Raw genomic sequence first — 13,573 nt, 5'->3', positions numbered from 1 at the left:
AAATAAAAGTTTTGGATCGTCACGCAATTGAGTTCTCCCTTCCTGCCTCCTGCCTCCGTTCTGGTCCGGTCACCCCTTCCCTTCCACCTCGTGACAGCACACTTGTACTTTGCACTGTCAATTGTAAGCCACTTTCGATACCCTGCACAGAAACGATTTTTATCGCCATAAAACTAGAAGTAAAAAAAAAATGTCCACGGATTTTTGTTGTTCACAGGACACATCAACTGTCTGCTTACTCATTTTGAAGAATTCATCCTCTAAAAGAAGCTCATATTTGGTTGTTCTTTCCATTTCATAATTGCAATGCCTTATTTAGAATTGTTGCATATTAAGAGGAACAGTGTTTGTGTTTTGTGCCATCTACTGGTGAAAAGAGTGGTTATTAAAAATGTACACTTTTATGTGGCGTGTAATCTAAAATGATGTACCTCCAAATAAAAAGTAATATATTAAGTATTTTTGAACATCTTTTAATATAATTTGCTTTTTTTTCGGCAAATCAAGCAAAATGCATTTTTGAACATTTTCTACACGTCCTGAAACTTTTCGCTCTGAAAATGCTGGTCTACTAGTGATCCCAAGAGCCAAGAAGAAATCTGCAGGTTCGAGAGCTTTCTCCATTCGGGTCCCGATGTTGTGGAATGCTCTTCCCTCTAATATTCGATCTGCAAACTCAGAGGAACTGTTTAAATCTAGGCTTAAAACACACTTCTATTCTATAGCATATGAATAACCTATATTTTATATTGACAATATCGGTGTATTATTTGTTATTGCAACATCCATTGCAGCCTGGTCATCCTGGAAGGGGAATTACCTCATGTGCGGTCCCTTCTCAAGGTTTCTTCAGTCGCCTCATGTTGAAGTTTTGAGTTTTTTATTGCCCTCGTGTAGGTTTTAGATCAGGGGATAGTGTCATAATAGTTTGTGGTTTGCAATAATATGTGGCCTGGCCAGCCCTTCTAGACTCTTTGTGATGAAGGGCGTCACAAATAAACATGACTTGACTTGACTAAATTTAGTTATTTGTGGACTCTACTTTGTACAATACTATCTTCATAACAATTGTTACTTTTTTCATTTTAAAGTGTTAACAATTGTAGATGGTATTTTATGTGTCCGTATCATACCCTATGAATGAGGCTGCTTTCTTGACAGTACAGGGTAGTGGGTGGGTGTATCCCTTAACTACCAGGGTCGTAGGGGCACCATTTCCTGAAGTGTGTCTTGGGCAAGTACAGCCTGGACGGTTCATAAAAATCACAATTTATACACATTAAAGATAAATGTAAATGTAAAATTTCAATAAATGCATTCAATTGTTTTAATTATTTTCCTGTATTTTATCATAACGGTGAACTGTGCACGTTTTTTATATTGTCGTAGAATACAAATACTACTTTTTGGAATAAAGATTGGTCTCACTTTCATTGAACGGTTCTGCCTACTTATATCGTATGATGTTCAGGTGTAAAGAGTGAAGAAATAAAAGACTAACTTAGGCACATTTCCAGTTTGCCAAAGATATTTATTTGCCACACATTAGAGTGGCAGGATTTTGCATATTTGTAAAATAGTGTTTACCAGATCGATCCAAATACTGATATTATCGCTACTAAGCAACTATTTGGATTGGATCAATACGACTGTCCTTGGATTGATAGTTTACTCCTCCACCAATTGGCCTAAAGCGCTGCTTCTCTTTCACCCAGCTCCCCCTCTACACATCTACGCCGAAGAGTGTGTCTAACGACACACTTTTAGCATCATTCCCTACCTGGCCTCCTGCTGCATCATCCCTGCCAGGCAGAAGAGAAGGGCCAAATCATACACTCACCCCTTCAAGAAGCTAAAGAGGACAGAGGCAATCAGGAATCGCAGGAAAACTTCTTTCAACAACGGAAAAGCACAATGTCATGTGTAATTTGTGTGGTGTCACAACAACAAAAATAGAGGACGGTACCCATTAACAAAAATCAATACCAAAGTACCAAACAAACAAGTGGGCACAAAAGCAACCAACAAAATGTCCAAATAAGAGACTAGATTAAAAAAAAACTAGAAATTAATTAAGGTTCAAACTACAAACGACTAAAACCGAAATTACAAACTGCAAGGAATAAAGTAACAAACAAACGTGGCGTAGAAGAGAAAACGACACAAAGGATAACAGAAAAACTCAAAATAACCTGACAGAATTTGATGAACAAAAATGTCCTTTCAAGGGTTTGGGATCATGCAACACAGGTGTTTGATAACTGGACGCGCCCGTGCCCTGTTCAAAACGCCAAATAGGGCCCTCTGGTGGTGGGAGGTATGCCAGACCGTAACAAGATAACCCAATTTAAACATTAAAAGTGCAGACATGGTACCATGAAGACTTAATAGCAGCATACATTTTTCAATCAGTGATAGTGGGCGGTACATTGGCTGGGTGGTTAGCGCACAGCCCCATGGTGCAGAGGTTTACGGTTCAAGTCCAGGTACTGCAGCCTCCCCCATGTATGTTTTTCTTTCTTAATGATGCTTTTTTTGGCTGGTGCTACTTATACGTTGGAGCGACATATAGTCCTGAAAATATGGTGAGCGGTTATACTTTCTAGCCAATCAGGATGCAGAACACATTGCACAATGTAAATCCGTGAAGTAGTGAAACCGTGAAAAGTAAAACCATGTTATAGCGAGGGATAAGTGTATTGTTATTTTTGTCCACACATTGAAGGGTAAAAGGAAAACTGCATCAGTTGATCGGTTTTGCGTGCACTCGGCTGACTTTAGTGCTAACGCAACGAGTGTGCGTGTTTGGTTTTTTTTGCCTCTTGGGCGGGCTCTGCTTTGCATGATTGTGCACTAATGGCTTTTGGCAGCTGTGTAATTTCTCTTGATTTATCCTGACCTTGAAAAACAATATTTATTTGTGGAGTCTTATTTGCGGTGCACACAGCAACATCAAAGGCCACAAAATATGCTAGTTGTAAAGTTAATTAATGAGTTAATAATACATTATTGATAATGTACAAGTTTTTGTTTTATGCTTACCACCTATGCTGTTAGGCAAAAGAAAGAAATGCTAATGAAGTAGTTCTAGGTTATATACTTGGTAAAATGAATGGAGGAAAAACTAAAGTCTAAGTACTTTGAACAAAAGCCCGCAATTTAATGAACAACTAAAAACACAACAAATAACAGACTACAGTCAAACAAAACTCTGGTTCATGAGGTCAGATGAGAAATTCTAAATTTGAATCTTGGTTTATTAGCCCTTTTTTTATCTTTATTTCAGTTTGATGACGTGTCATCTATTTTAACTTTGGTTGATAACCTACTACACGTTGCAAAAATAAAATGTATGTGCACGGTCAGATTTAAAGTCACACAATAATACCTTCATGTAGGTTTTAGATCTGGGGATGGTGTAATAAAAGTCTGTAGTTAGCAATAGTCTGTTCAGCTATTTAAGACTCCTCGTGAATAAGGGCTATACAAATAAACATGAATTGACTACACTTCCAATTACAATGACAATTTAAAATAATAACAATAACTTTCATTTTTATCGTCCGGTATCTTGCTCGTGCATCATTTGTCAGGTATCGATCCCGTCTGTCCCGTCCTGTCCGGTATCTTGCTCGTGCCTCCTGTATCCAGTATAGATCCCGTCAGTCCTGTCCTGTCCAGCATCCTGCTCGTGTATCCAGTATCCGGTATTGATCCCATCTGTCCCGTCCTGTCTGGTATCCTGCATCCAGCATTGATCCCTTCTGTCCGGTATCCTGCTTGTGAATCCTGTCCGGTATCGATCCAGTCTATCTCGTCCTGTCCGGTATCTTGCTCGTGTATCCAATATCCGGTATCGATCTCATCAGTCCCGTCCTGTCCGGTATCTTGCTCGTGCATCCTGTGTCAGGTATTAATCCTGTCTGTCCCGTCTGTCCCGTACTGTCCGGTATCTGGCTCGTGCATCTTGTATCCGGTATGGATCCTTTATTTCCCGTCCTGTCCGTTATCTTGCTCGTGCATCCTGTATCAGGTATCGATCCCGTCTGTCCCCTTCCTGTCCGGTATCTTGCTCATGCATCCTGTATCTAGTATCGATCCCGTCTGTTCTGTCCTGTCCGGTATTCCGCTCGTCTTCCCCTGGCTTCCTGTTTTCCCTGACTTCTCTGCCCCAATTCTTCTGCCCAGCGATCGCCGAATCGCTGGCGTTTTTGTTACCGCGCATGACTTCCCCGTTTCCGTAAAATAAAGCTTAGTGTGAAAATGTTACACGTTTGGGTCCACCGTCTGTCTGACACATGCATACTTAAGACTCAAGATGAGTCTACAAAGAGCCTGTGGGACAAGCAATGGGTTGTTTGATGTAAGCTGCAACCACGTCCATCTTCAAGTTTAGGGGGTACAGAGATAAATAATTGAAAATCTACATATGTATATATAGGTCTGATGCCACCAACATTTTGAATGGTTCGAAGTGAAAAAAAATATTCATTGATGACTGCAATGGATTTGGGGGAAACTGCTATTGTAAAAAAATGTCGCCACTTTTTGACTAATACGAAGATCTAATTAGGCCATATAAAAAATTCACCTAGAAATTCAATGTATATGTTTATACACTTTAGTTAGTTTTCTTTATAGTGACTTTTAGCATGTGTACTGTCCTAAGGGTAGGGGAAGGAACAAATATTTCAAAAACTATATGTGTATGGATAGGTCTAAAACCGCTGAACATTTTGAGGGGTTGGAAGTCAAAAATGTTTCATTAGAAGCTGAGGTGTCTCACTGACAGTTCACGACCAAATTGTGAGGAACCGGAACAGGAGGAGGACCCAGATGCGTGTTTCTCACAATTTTGGTCGTTTCTCACGCATGCTTTATTTTACGGGAAATGGGGCAGTCATGCTGGTTAACCCAAACGCCAGTGATTCAGCGATCGTTGGGCGGAAGACGTAAGGCAGCAGTCTGGCGTGGAATGACAGGAATCCATAGGCTGACAAAATCGATACCAATTGCACGTGTAGATATCGGACAGACGGAGTCAATACCGGACAGGACGGGACAGACAGGATTGATATCAGGCACTGGAGACTGGAGTCCGATAACAAGCAGGATGAGATAGACGGAAACGATACCAGACACTGGAGATCGAAATTAAACAGGACAAACTACACGTGAACGCTACCAGACACTGGAGATCGATAACAAACAGAACAAAATAGTCGGGAACGAAACTGGAGATCGATATTAAACAGTACAAAATAGACGGGAACCATACCGGACAGGAAACACAAGCAGGAAACCGGACAGAGTCAAAACCCACGTCTTGCGGGTGCAGAGGTTCGTTGATGGACCCACAAAGGGTGAGTAAGAGCACTGAGCTTGAATAGGAGGGAAGCCAATCAGTCAATGAGCTGCAGCTGGCGCCAAACGGGCGGGGCCAATTGGGCGCCATGGACAACTGTGACACGAATACTGTACATTCACATGCATTGTGTCACCAAAAAATGCCTGCTCCAAAGGTTAAAAATGTAATCCGATACATTTACTATTTACCTATTGAAAAATGTAATCAGTAAAGTAATCTGGATATTATGATAGTGAATTAATGTAACTTGTTTACTTTCGATTACTTTTAGACTACTCCAATAGCAAATATATATACTGTATATATATATATATATATATATATATATATATATATATATATAGGTAAAAGATAAAAGAAACAATATAAATACTATCCATCCATCCATCCATCCATTATCTTCCGCTTATCCGGGGTCAGGTCGAGGGGGCAGCAGCCTTAAAAGGGAAGCCCAGACGTCCCTACCCCCAGCCACCTCCAGTTTCTGTAGCCGTCAAGTCGCGTCAAGGACCAATATAAATACATTTAATGCATTTTGTTAAAGATAAATTAGCAATGTAACCTTAAAAAACAATTGGAGGAAAGTTTTAGTTCTAGAGAAATGTCCTAGTTTATTAAGCAAAAAATAAAACTTTCTCTTTCACATCAAAGACAGGATTTGCTCTGTTTTAGTTTACAATAAGAGGACATTAAGAACCCAATATTGTTTTATACACACCACTTTCTAAATTTTTAACAAATAATGGGATGTCTTATGTCCAAGTTCAAGTTTTACTCCTTAAACCTCCTGGAAATATACCATAGTAAGTAAAACATTCTCACAACATAACAATACAATGATTAAATTGTGGATATGTCAGGAACCGGAATCGCTGGAGAACCCAAATGCGTGACGTTTCTCACACAAGCTTTTATTTTACGGGACATGGGGCAGTCATGCACGTTAACCCAAACACCAGTTATTCGGCGACCGTTGGGCGGAAGACGTAAGGCAGCAGTGGAATGACAGGAAGCCAGAAGCCGACGAGATCAATACTAATTGCTCGTGCAGATATCGGACAGATGGAGCGATACCGGACAGGACGGACGGACAGGGTTGATATCAAAACTGGATATCGAAATTAAACAGGACAAAATAGACGGTATAGAGTCAAAACGCACGTCTTGCAGGGCAGAGGTTCGTTGACAGACTGACAAAGAGTGAGTGAGAGCACTGAGCTTAAATAAAAGGGAAGCCAATCTGTCAACGAGCCGCAGCTGGCGCCACACGGGCTGGGCCATTTGGGCACCATGGCAACCATGACAGGATTTTGAACAACAGTTAACAGTTAAAGATCAAAGCGGCGAAGCTGCGAGCGGCAGCCTTTCCAGCAGCTCCCTGTTATCTCACACTTTTTGTGATTTATTGTTTTTATTGTTTGCTTCTATCTTCGGTGTTTTTGTCCCGTTTGACAACTACACTTTGGATTACTTTCTATCCTATGGACATGGGTTTTAACGCAAAAAAATGCATTTATTCGAGGAATCAACTCCTTGCCCTGAAGAATTCTCGTGCCGGCGTGATGAGGAGGCCTATCGTGGATGCAAAGCCGGAGCTAGCTAAGCGGCTAGCGGCGTAATAAGTCTTCGGTACCTTCCGTAATCATGGTAAATGTGATCTTTCTACCGAATAAGACAGACGAACTGGCTGTGCTGGTGAAAAACCTCAAAGCGCAAAGGGAGGGCAGTTTGCTGTGTCTTACGGAAACGTGGCTCACGTTTAGCTTCCCGGACGCTAACTGGGAGCCACCCGGACCGGAGCTGCTAGCCAGAGCTACCCGGATTCAGCGCTGTTAGACAGAGACGAAAGCCTTCGGGAAGCGGAGAGGAGGTGGACTCGCTAACACGAGGTGGTGTATCCCTGGGCACAAAGATTTCCATCTGCCGCAGGGACGTCGAATTTTCGGACTAGCTTGTGACGTCATCCACTCCGCTAAACTACAACCAGCACCCCGAGGGCATCATGTTAATCTGTTAATAAACAACAAGGGAGACTCATGGAAGTGTGAATTTCCCTACGGGGATGAATGAAGTATTTATCTATCTATCTATCTATCTATCTATCTATCTATCTATCTATCTATCTATCTATCTATCTATCTATCTATCTATCTATCTATCTATCTATCTATCTATCTATCTATCTATCTATCTATCTATCTATCTATCTATCTATCTATCTATCTATCTATCTATCTATCTATCTATCTATCTATCTATCTATCTATCTATCTATCTATCTATCTATCTATCTATCTATCTATCTATCTATCTATCTATCTATCTATCTACAAATACAAAACGGAGACATTTCTCAAATTTACTAAATGTTTCTGAATGTGTTACTAGTGTACGAATTCGCAAACACATCAACAGCCTCACGAAACTGCAGGCCGGTGTCAATTTAACAAAATGAGTGCTAATAGAAGGAAACAATAAAATACAGAATAAAAATAAAATAGATTTGTATCTGCCAAACAGTGTGATAATTGTGCATTCAGTACAATGCTTAACAGTTTTGGCTCACACACATCGTGTGAAATCTCTGTCTTTCTTGTATCAGTGATTGTAATGATGAGACACACTTAGTCTATCGGAGCATTATGTGTATGTAAATATACTTTTAAATGAAAAGGAATCCCTATTTTAACTAAATTTACCTGCAATCTGAGTACGTCATTCTTTTCTTTAACTGTAGCGGAATACAATTACATTATTTTGTTCTAATTACGTAACACAATTCCATGTATCCTATTATTACCCCAAGCCTGACCACTAGCAGTGTGCATCAAAGCAACCATATTCCCTCTATTGGCCAGGTATCATATACGTCACCCGGATTCAAGAGTCACTAATTATGTTATGAGTGATTACCTTTAGCTATTTTTTCCAGAACAACCCAAACTTTCAATCACTAGCAATTTATACCATAAATATGTGTTAGAATAACAGTTTAAAATGAAAAACAAAAACAAAAACACCCTCTTGGATTTTTCATGATTATGATGAAGTAGAGACTGGAAGGATGTTTAGACGTTTTTAGGCGTGTTCTAAGGGATGGGCAGGGCACCTGTATGATGCGGCAGGGGTTAACCAGTGAAAGCTGTTGGGCCCTGCTGTTGAACAGAAGAGTGTGTTGTGTCACCCTGACCCGAGTGACATGGCCGTTTTATCTGGATGGATGAAAGCATGACCAACATGGGTGCCGAGGTGTTTAACTTGTTTGGGTGTTTGGCCATTTGGGTTGGCCATGGTCCCAAAAACTTTTGTGGGTTTTTTGCTACTTTTTCCCTTTTTTTTCATTTTTGTATGTGTTTGTCTTGCTGTCGGTCACTCCTCTCGAGGGATATAACCAGGGTAGATGGATAGAGACTGGAACTGGACATAAACACATTGTAAGACAACATAAACTGGAATTAAGAACTGTATTAAATATATACCAAAAAGTTTTTAAATCTTGCCTTGTCAGTTGTCCCTACATTGTCAACTGTTTTTCACCCTGACTAGGCGTTTTATGGGCGTGTGTGGTAGATGGTGAAGCAGTTCCTGGAGACAGAGAACCACATCATACATGAACCATCAGTACCGCCAATGCATTTCCCCATCGACAATCTAAACTAATAATGTTCAAAGGATTCAAATGTTTTTTTAAGTGTTTTAATGGTTATGAATTTTAAAAAAAACGCTTTACTAAATGCGCTACTTATTATGCCTCGTCTGTTTCATTTCTTGTCTGTGATTGGTCCGTTGCCACACGTGGATGTCTGTGAGACCTCTATGGGTGTTTTTTAGATCTACTTTGATCGTTTTTTTGTTTTGTTTTTTAATAATGGCTGTGTAGTTACGGTAATTTAAATAGTGCTTGTCAAACAGGGTAATAAGAGGGTTAATACTTCAAAGAGAACGGAAACAAAACTCACCACAATTTGTCTATTTCGGGTTTTTTGTCTATCGTCACTCACATTGTCTCAGGTTGAGTCAACGGAAGTAAGGAGAGATTTGTTCGTTCCAATCGATGTCTTGTTAACAATTTCGATTGATAGCTTTAGGTCTGGTCACTCGTCTACACTGCTGTGCCCATTTGTTCCGGAGCGAGCGATGACGAAAGACATCAGTTCTTGCTATGATGTCTATTATGTATTTTCTTGAAACAGGAAAAAACAAATCATTGTTTTCTAAGTCAAATGTATGTCGAACTTGCTTTTAAATGGGGGTTATATTTAAAGTCTTACTTGCAAGTGCACACATTAACATCAAAAGCCACAAAAGATGCATGTTGTAAAGTTAATTGGGAAAGTAATAACAAATACACTATTGATTATGTACAGAGTTTTATTATACGCTTACATGGTTTCATTTTCACATGGTCTCTCCAGTTCTCATTTCACTCTATCGTCTGCAAATTAATAGCCCCCGCCCCCTTCCAATTGCCCTGCAGCTACACGCATATACACTCTTGCACACACGCTCAGTATTAGTGGGTCAAGAAACCAAAGAAAAGACCAGCATCAGACGACAATGTCAGTCATTTCCGCGTCGAGTGCTGTCGGCTGCCTTGAATGGGTCACTGGTTAGGTGGGCCATCGGACAAGATAAGACATTTAATAACGACGCTGCTGGCGTTTTAAAGGCCGTTAGTGTAACAGCAGCGTAATATCAACACTAATGTGTCATGTGTTCCAGTTAAAAAGGTGTTTTATAAATCCAATTTCATGCCAGACGTTTCTGTCAAATAGGAGGAGTTTATTGAGATATAGAAGAAAGGAGCGATCCGGGGCTCGCTGGACGCGGGAAGCAAGCCGTTCACAGAAACGGAACGTGTTCCGAATGCGGAAGTGGATCTTCAGGAGTGGGAGATCGTAGTGTAGTAGATGGAAAAAACAGGTCGTTATCCGGAACCGGAGAGCAGAAGGAGGTCGTGGTCAGAAATCAGGTCTTTACCCGGGACAGGAGATGAAAACGTGGTCAGGGTCAAAAAACGGGTCGTAGCCGGAGACAAACTGGGAAATCAGGAGCGGACGGGTGGAAAACGGGGAAACGAACAGGACCGACAGGAGTCAGAATCAAAAATGCTTGCCTTGTGAAAACAGAGGTTCGCTGACGGACTGACAACAGGCGTGTGAAAGGACTGAGCTTGAGTAGGACGGGGAACCAATCAGCTAGCCAGCAGCAGCTGCCGCCAAACGAGCGGGCACAAGTGAAATTAATTAGTCATCATGACACCTAGGTCGTATAAGAACGCTTGAACCCTCATATTTCATGAGAACATTCCTAGGTTCTTGAAAATACTCGTTTCTAAGAAAACATCTGAGAAAAACGGCTTTTTGTAAATGGACGCATTTTAAGCAGAACTTACTAACTATGGTGCGTTTTTTGCATTAGTGATACTTCCAAAATCTTAACAATGCTCTCCATAAACACAAGGCCAATTGACTTGAAAAATAACATTTTTTTGCAAGAACATTGAAATTTTGCATGAACAATGCATGAACTTTGCAAGAACTTTTGAGCGACCAATGTTTACGATAACACCATCACAAATTTTGGTCACCATGGAAATGACATGACTGCGGACATGCACGAAACGTCATCCCTCAATGCCCCACATATAACAAAGGGAAATCATTGTTACTTTTTAAAATAATTGAGCTCTGTTATCGCTGTCCATGTCTTTGCTTTTCTCACCACACAGCTTCTCTACGCCTACTCACCATACAGGTCTAATTCAATCACTGGTACGGCAAGCAACATCAGGATAGTGGGGGCTTCCTTGATGTGTAGACAAAGATATGACCAAAGCCACTCCTGCCATCCAATGGTGATTTATCATAATGAAACCAAGTCCAGAGGGTTGATACTTAATGTGCCAATCTATTTAAATGTATTTTTCTTGTGTACAACATCCTTTTTTTGACCTAAGAAAGTACTTAGCATTTGGGTGCACATTATACACGACGTTTTATGGTAGTATTTGACCATATTTGTGTAAAGATCGATCAATCGAAAAATACCGCTGAAAGGAAGGAGTTCGTCCTGCTGACAAGCCCGAAATATTCTGTTTATTTCTTGATTTGTTGCATTGTGATAAAAGTTCTCAACAGAACTGCTCTATTCAGCTCTTGTTTCTTCATCCAAAGATCGTGTGGAACCCCGGATGTTGAATGGAGCATACTGTGGGATACGAAGCCTCCACTGCCTCCACTAATTTTTAAGTATGGGTAGGATAGCGGAGGGGCCAAATGTTATTTCCTCAGATTCCAAAAGTGGGCCACACATTGGGTTAGTTTTTACTTCGTAACAGACACTAAAACTCAATAAAAAATCAGTCTCCTAATCCTTAAAGGCTGTTACACTTATTTGATATAATTCTTGGTTTGTTAATTTGACAGTGCAGTCATTCAAAAACGCTCATATTAATTGAGTGATATGATACAATAAACTAAAGGTTTCAAACTCGCGACCCAGGGGCCATTTGCGGCCCTCAGGATAACAGTTTGAAGTAAGTAAAAGGGACAGTGCGTATTATTAGTTCTTATAATTCATTAGAATGGCGGCGCAGTGGTTAGCGCATGTGCGGTACAGTTCTAAGGTCTTGGGAACCTCCTGTGTGGGTTCAAATCCAGCTACCGGACCTACTGTGCGGAGTTTGTATGTTCTCCCCGTGCTTGGGTGGGTTTCCTCCGGGCACTGCGGTTTCCTCCCACATTCCAAAGACATGCATTTCAGGTGGATTGGCCGGTCCAAATTGTCCCTAGGTGTGAATGAGCGAGCGAGTTGTCTGTCCCTGTGTGCCCTGCGATTGGCTGGCAACCAGTTCAGGGTGTCCCCTGCCCACTGCCCGATGATAGCTGAGATGGGCTCCAGCACCCCCGCGACCCTACTGAGGATAAGCGGTGCAGCTAATGAGATGAGATGAGATGTTTTCTCTTGCCAGAGTCACCATTTTGTGTGCCAATATTTTGAAAAAATGATGGTATAAATACTAAAACATTTTTTTCACGGGGGACAGTTTTAATGCTAGCAATTCCTTTGAAGGAAACTCATCCAAGCAAAAGTTTCTATTTGTTCCGATGAGCTTTTTCATCAAACAAGTCATTGTTGGCAGGCGTGACAGCCTCAATGGATCGGGAGTTATGACGAGTGTCAAAACAAGAAAAAGAAGGAATAAAAAGAGTTAAACACAATTAGAAAGCAGAATGACAAAGACGTTGTCGTCCAGAACACTTCCGGCGTTATATGAAATACGAAAGTGACCTCGACCGCCTGTTGTCAAGCACGGGCTAATTGAGGTTAACAATATAACGACCTCGGAAGGCTAGCGTGGAACGTTTACGTCCGTCGCCTGTGAAAATGTCAGTCGGCAAAGGGTGAAAAGGGATGAGACGGGCGTCTTTGAATAATCTTATCTGGAGCAGCGGCGGGATCATGAACGGGATGCGACGAATTAAATTTTCTACTCACTGTCAGCAAGCGGTTTAAGACGCCTTCCATAGTGCCACTTTTGCACCATTCAGTGGAATTTGTTTGTTTCTATCTATCAGAGGTGGGTAGAGTAGCCAACAATGTTACTCAAGAAAAAGTATTGTTACTTCAGATTGGTATGACTCAAGTTGAAAAACAACAAGATAGCCCGGGAGCCAGCACCCAAAAATGTTGAAAGAGCCATTTTGGATTTTAAAAAAAAAAAAACTAGTTTGTCAGTAGTCACAAACAATTAAAAGCCTTATTTAAGCCTTATGATGAACGCAACACATTATAGAGTCAAGATCAATGTTCTGCATTTGTGTATCATGTTCATGCCAGGAATTATTTCGCTGCGTGTCTGAATTTAATTTTGCCCAGTGTCAACAATTGTAAGTATTATAATAATTAGAATAAAAAAAACGGAGAACATTATTTTGGAAAGCCTCAACAGGAACCCAGCCGGTCACAGGACCCGCCTCAGGTGAACTCATCCCCCTTTCAAAGCAGACGCGCAAACAGCTTTCTTCATCTCTCTTCACCGGCGCATTTGGCTCTCCGCACGTCCTCCTGCCCCTGGAAGCCCAAAAGAAAGGAAAGGAGAGGTGGGGCACACATGATGACTGACCCTCCTCTCCAGTATTCCCGACTAAACCTTACCGGGAAGGCTTAGAAGTGTGATCCCCTGAAGTTTGAACACACTCT

The sequence above is a fragment of the Urocampus carinirostris genome, chromosome 6 (genome assembly GCF_059441175.1).
Source record: "Urocampus carinirostris isolate Australia breed hairy pipefish chromosome 6, RoL_Ucar_1.0, whole genome shotgun sequence".
Classification (NCBI taxonomy): domain Eukaryota; kingdom Metazoa; phylum Chordata; class Actinopteri; order Syngnathiformes; family Syngnathidae; genus Urocampus; species Urocampus carinirostris.
The sequence above is the reverse complement of the archived record's forward strand: the minus strand, read 5'-3'. Positions refer to the sequence as shown.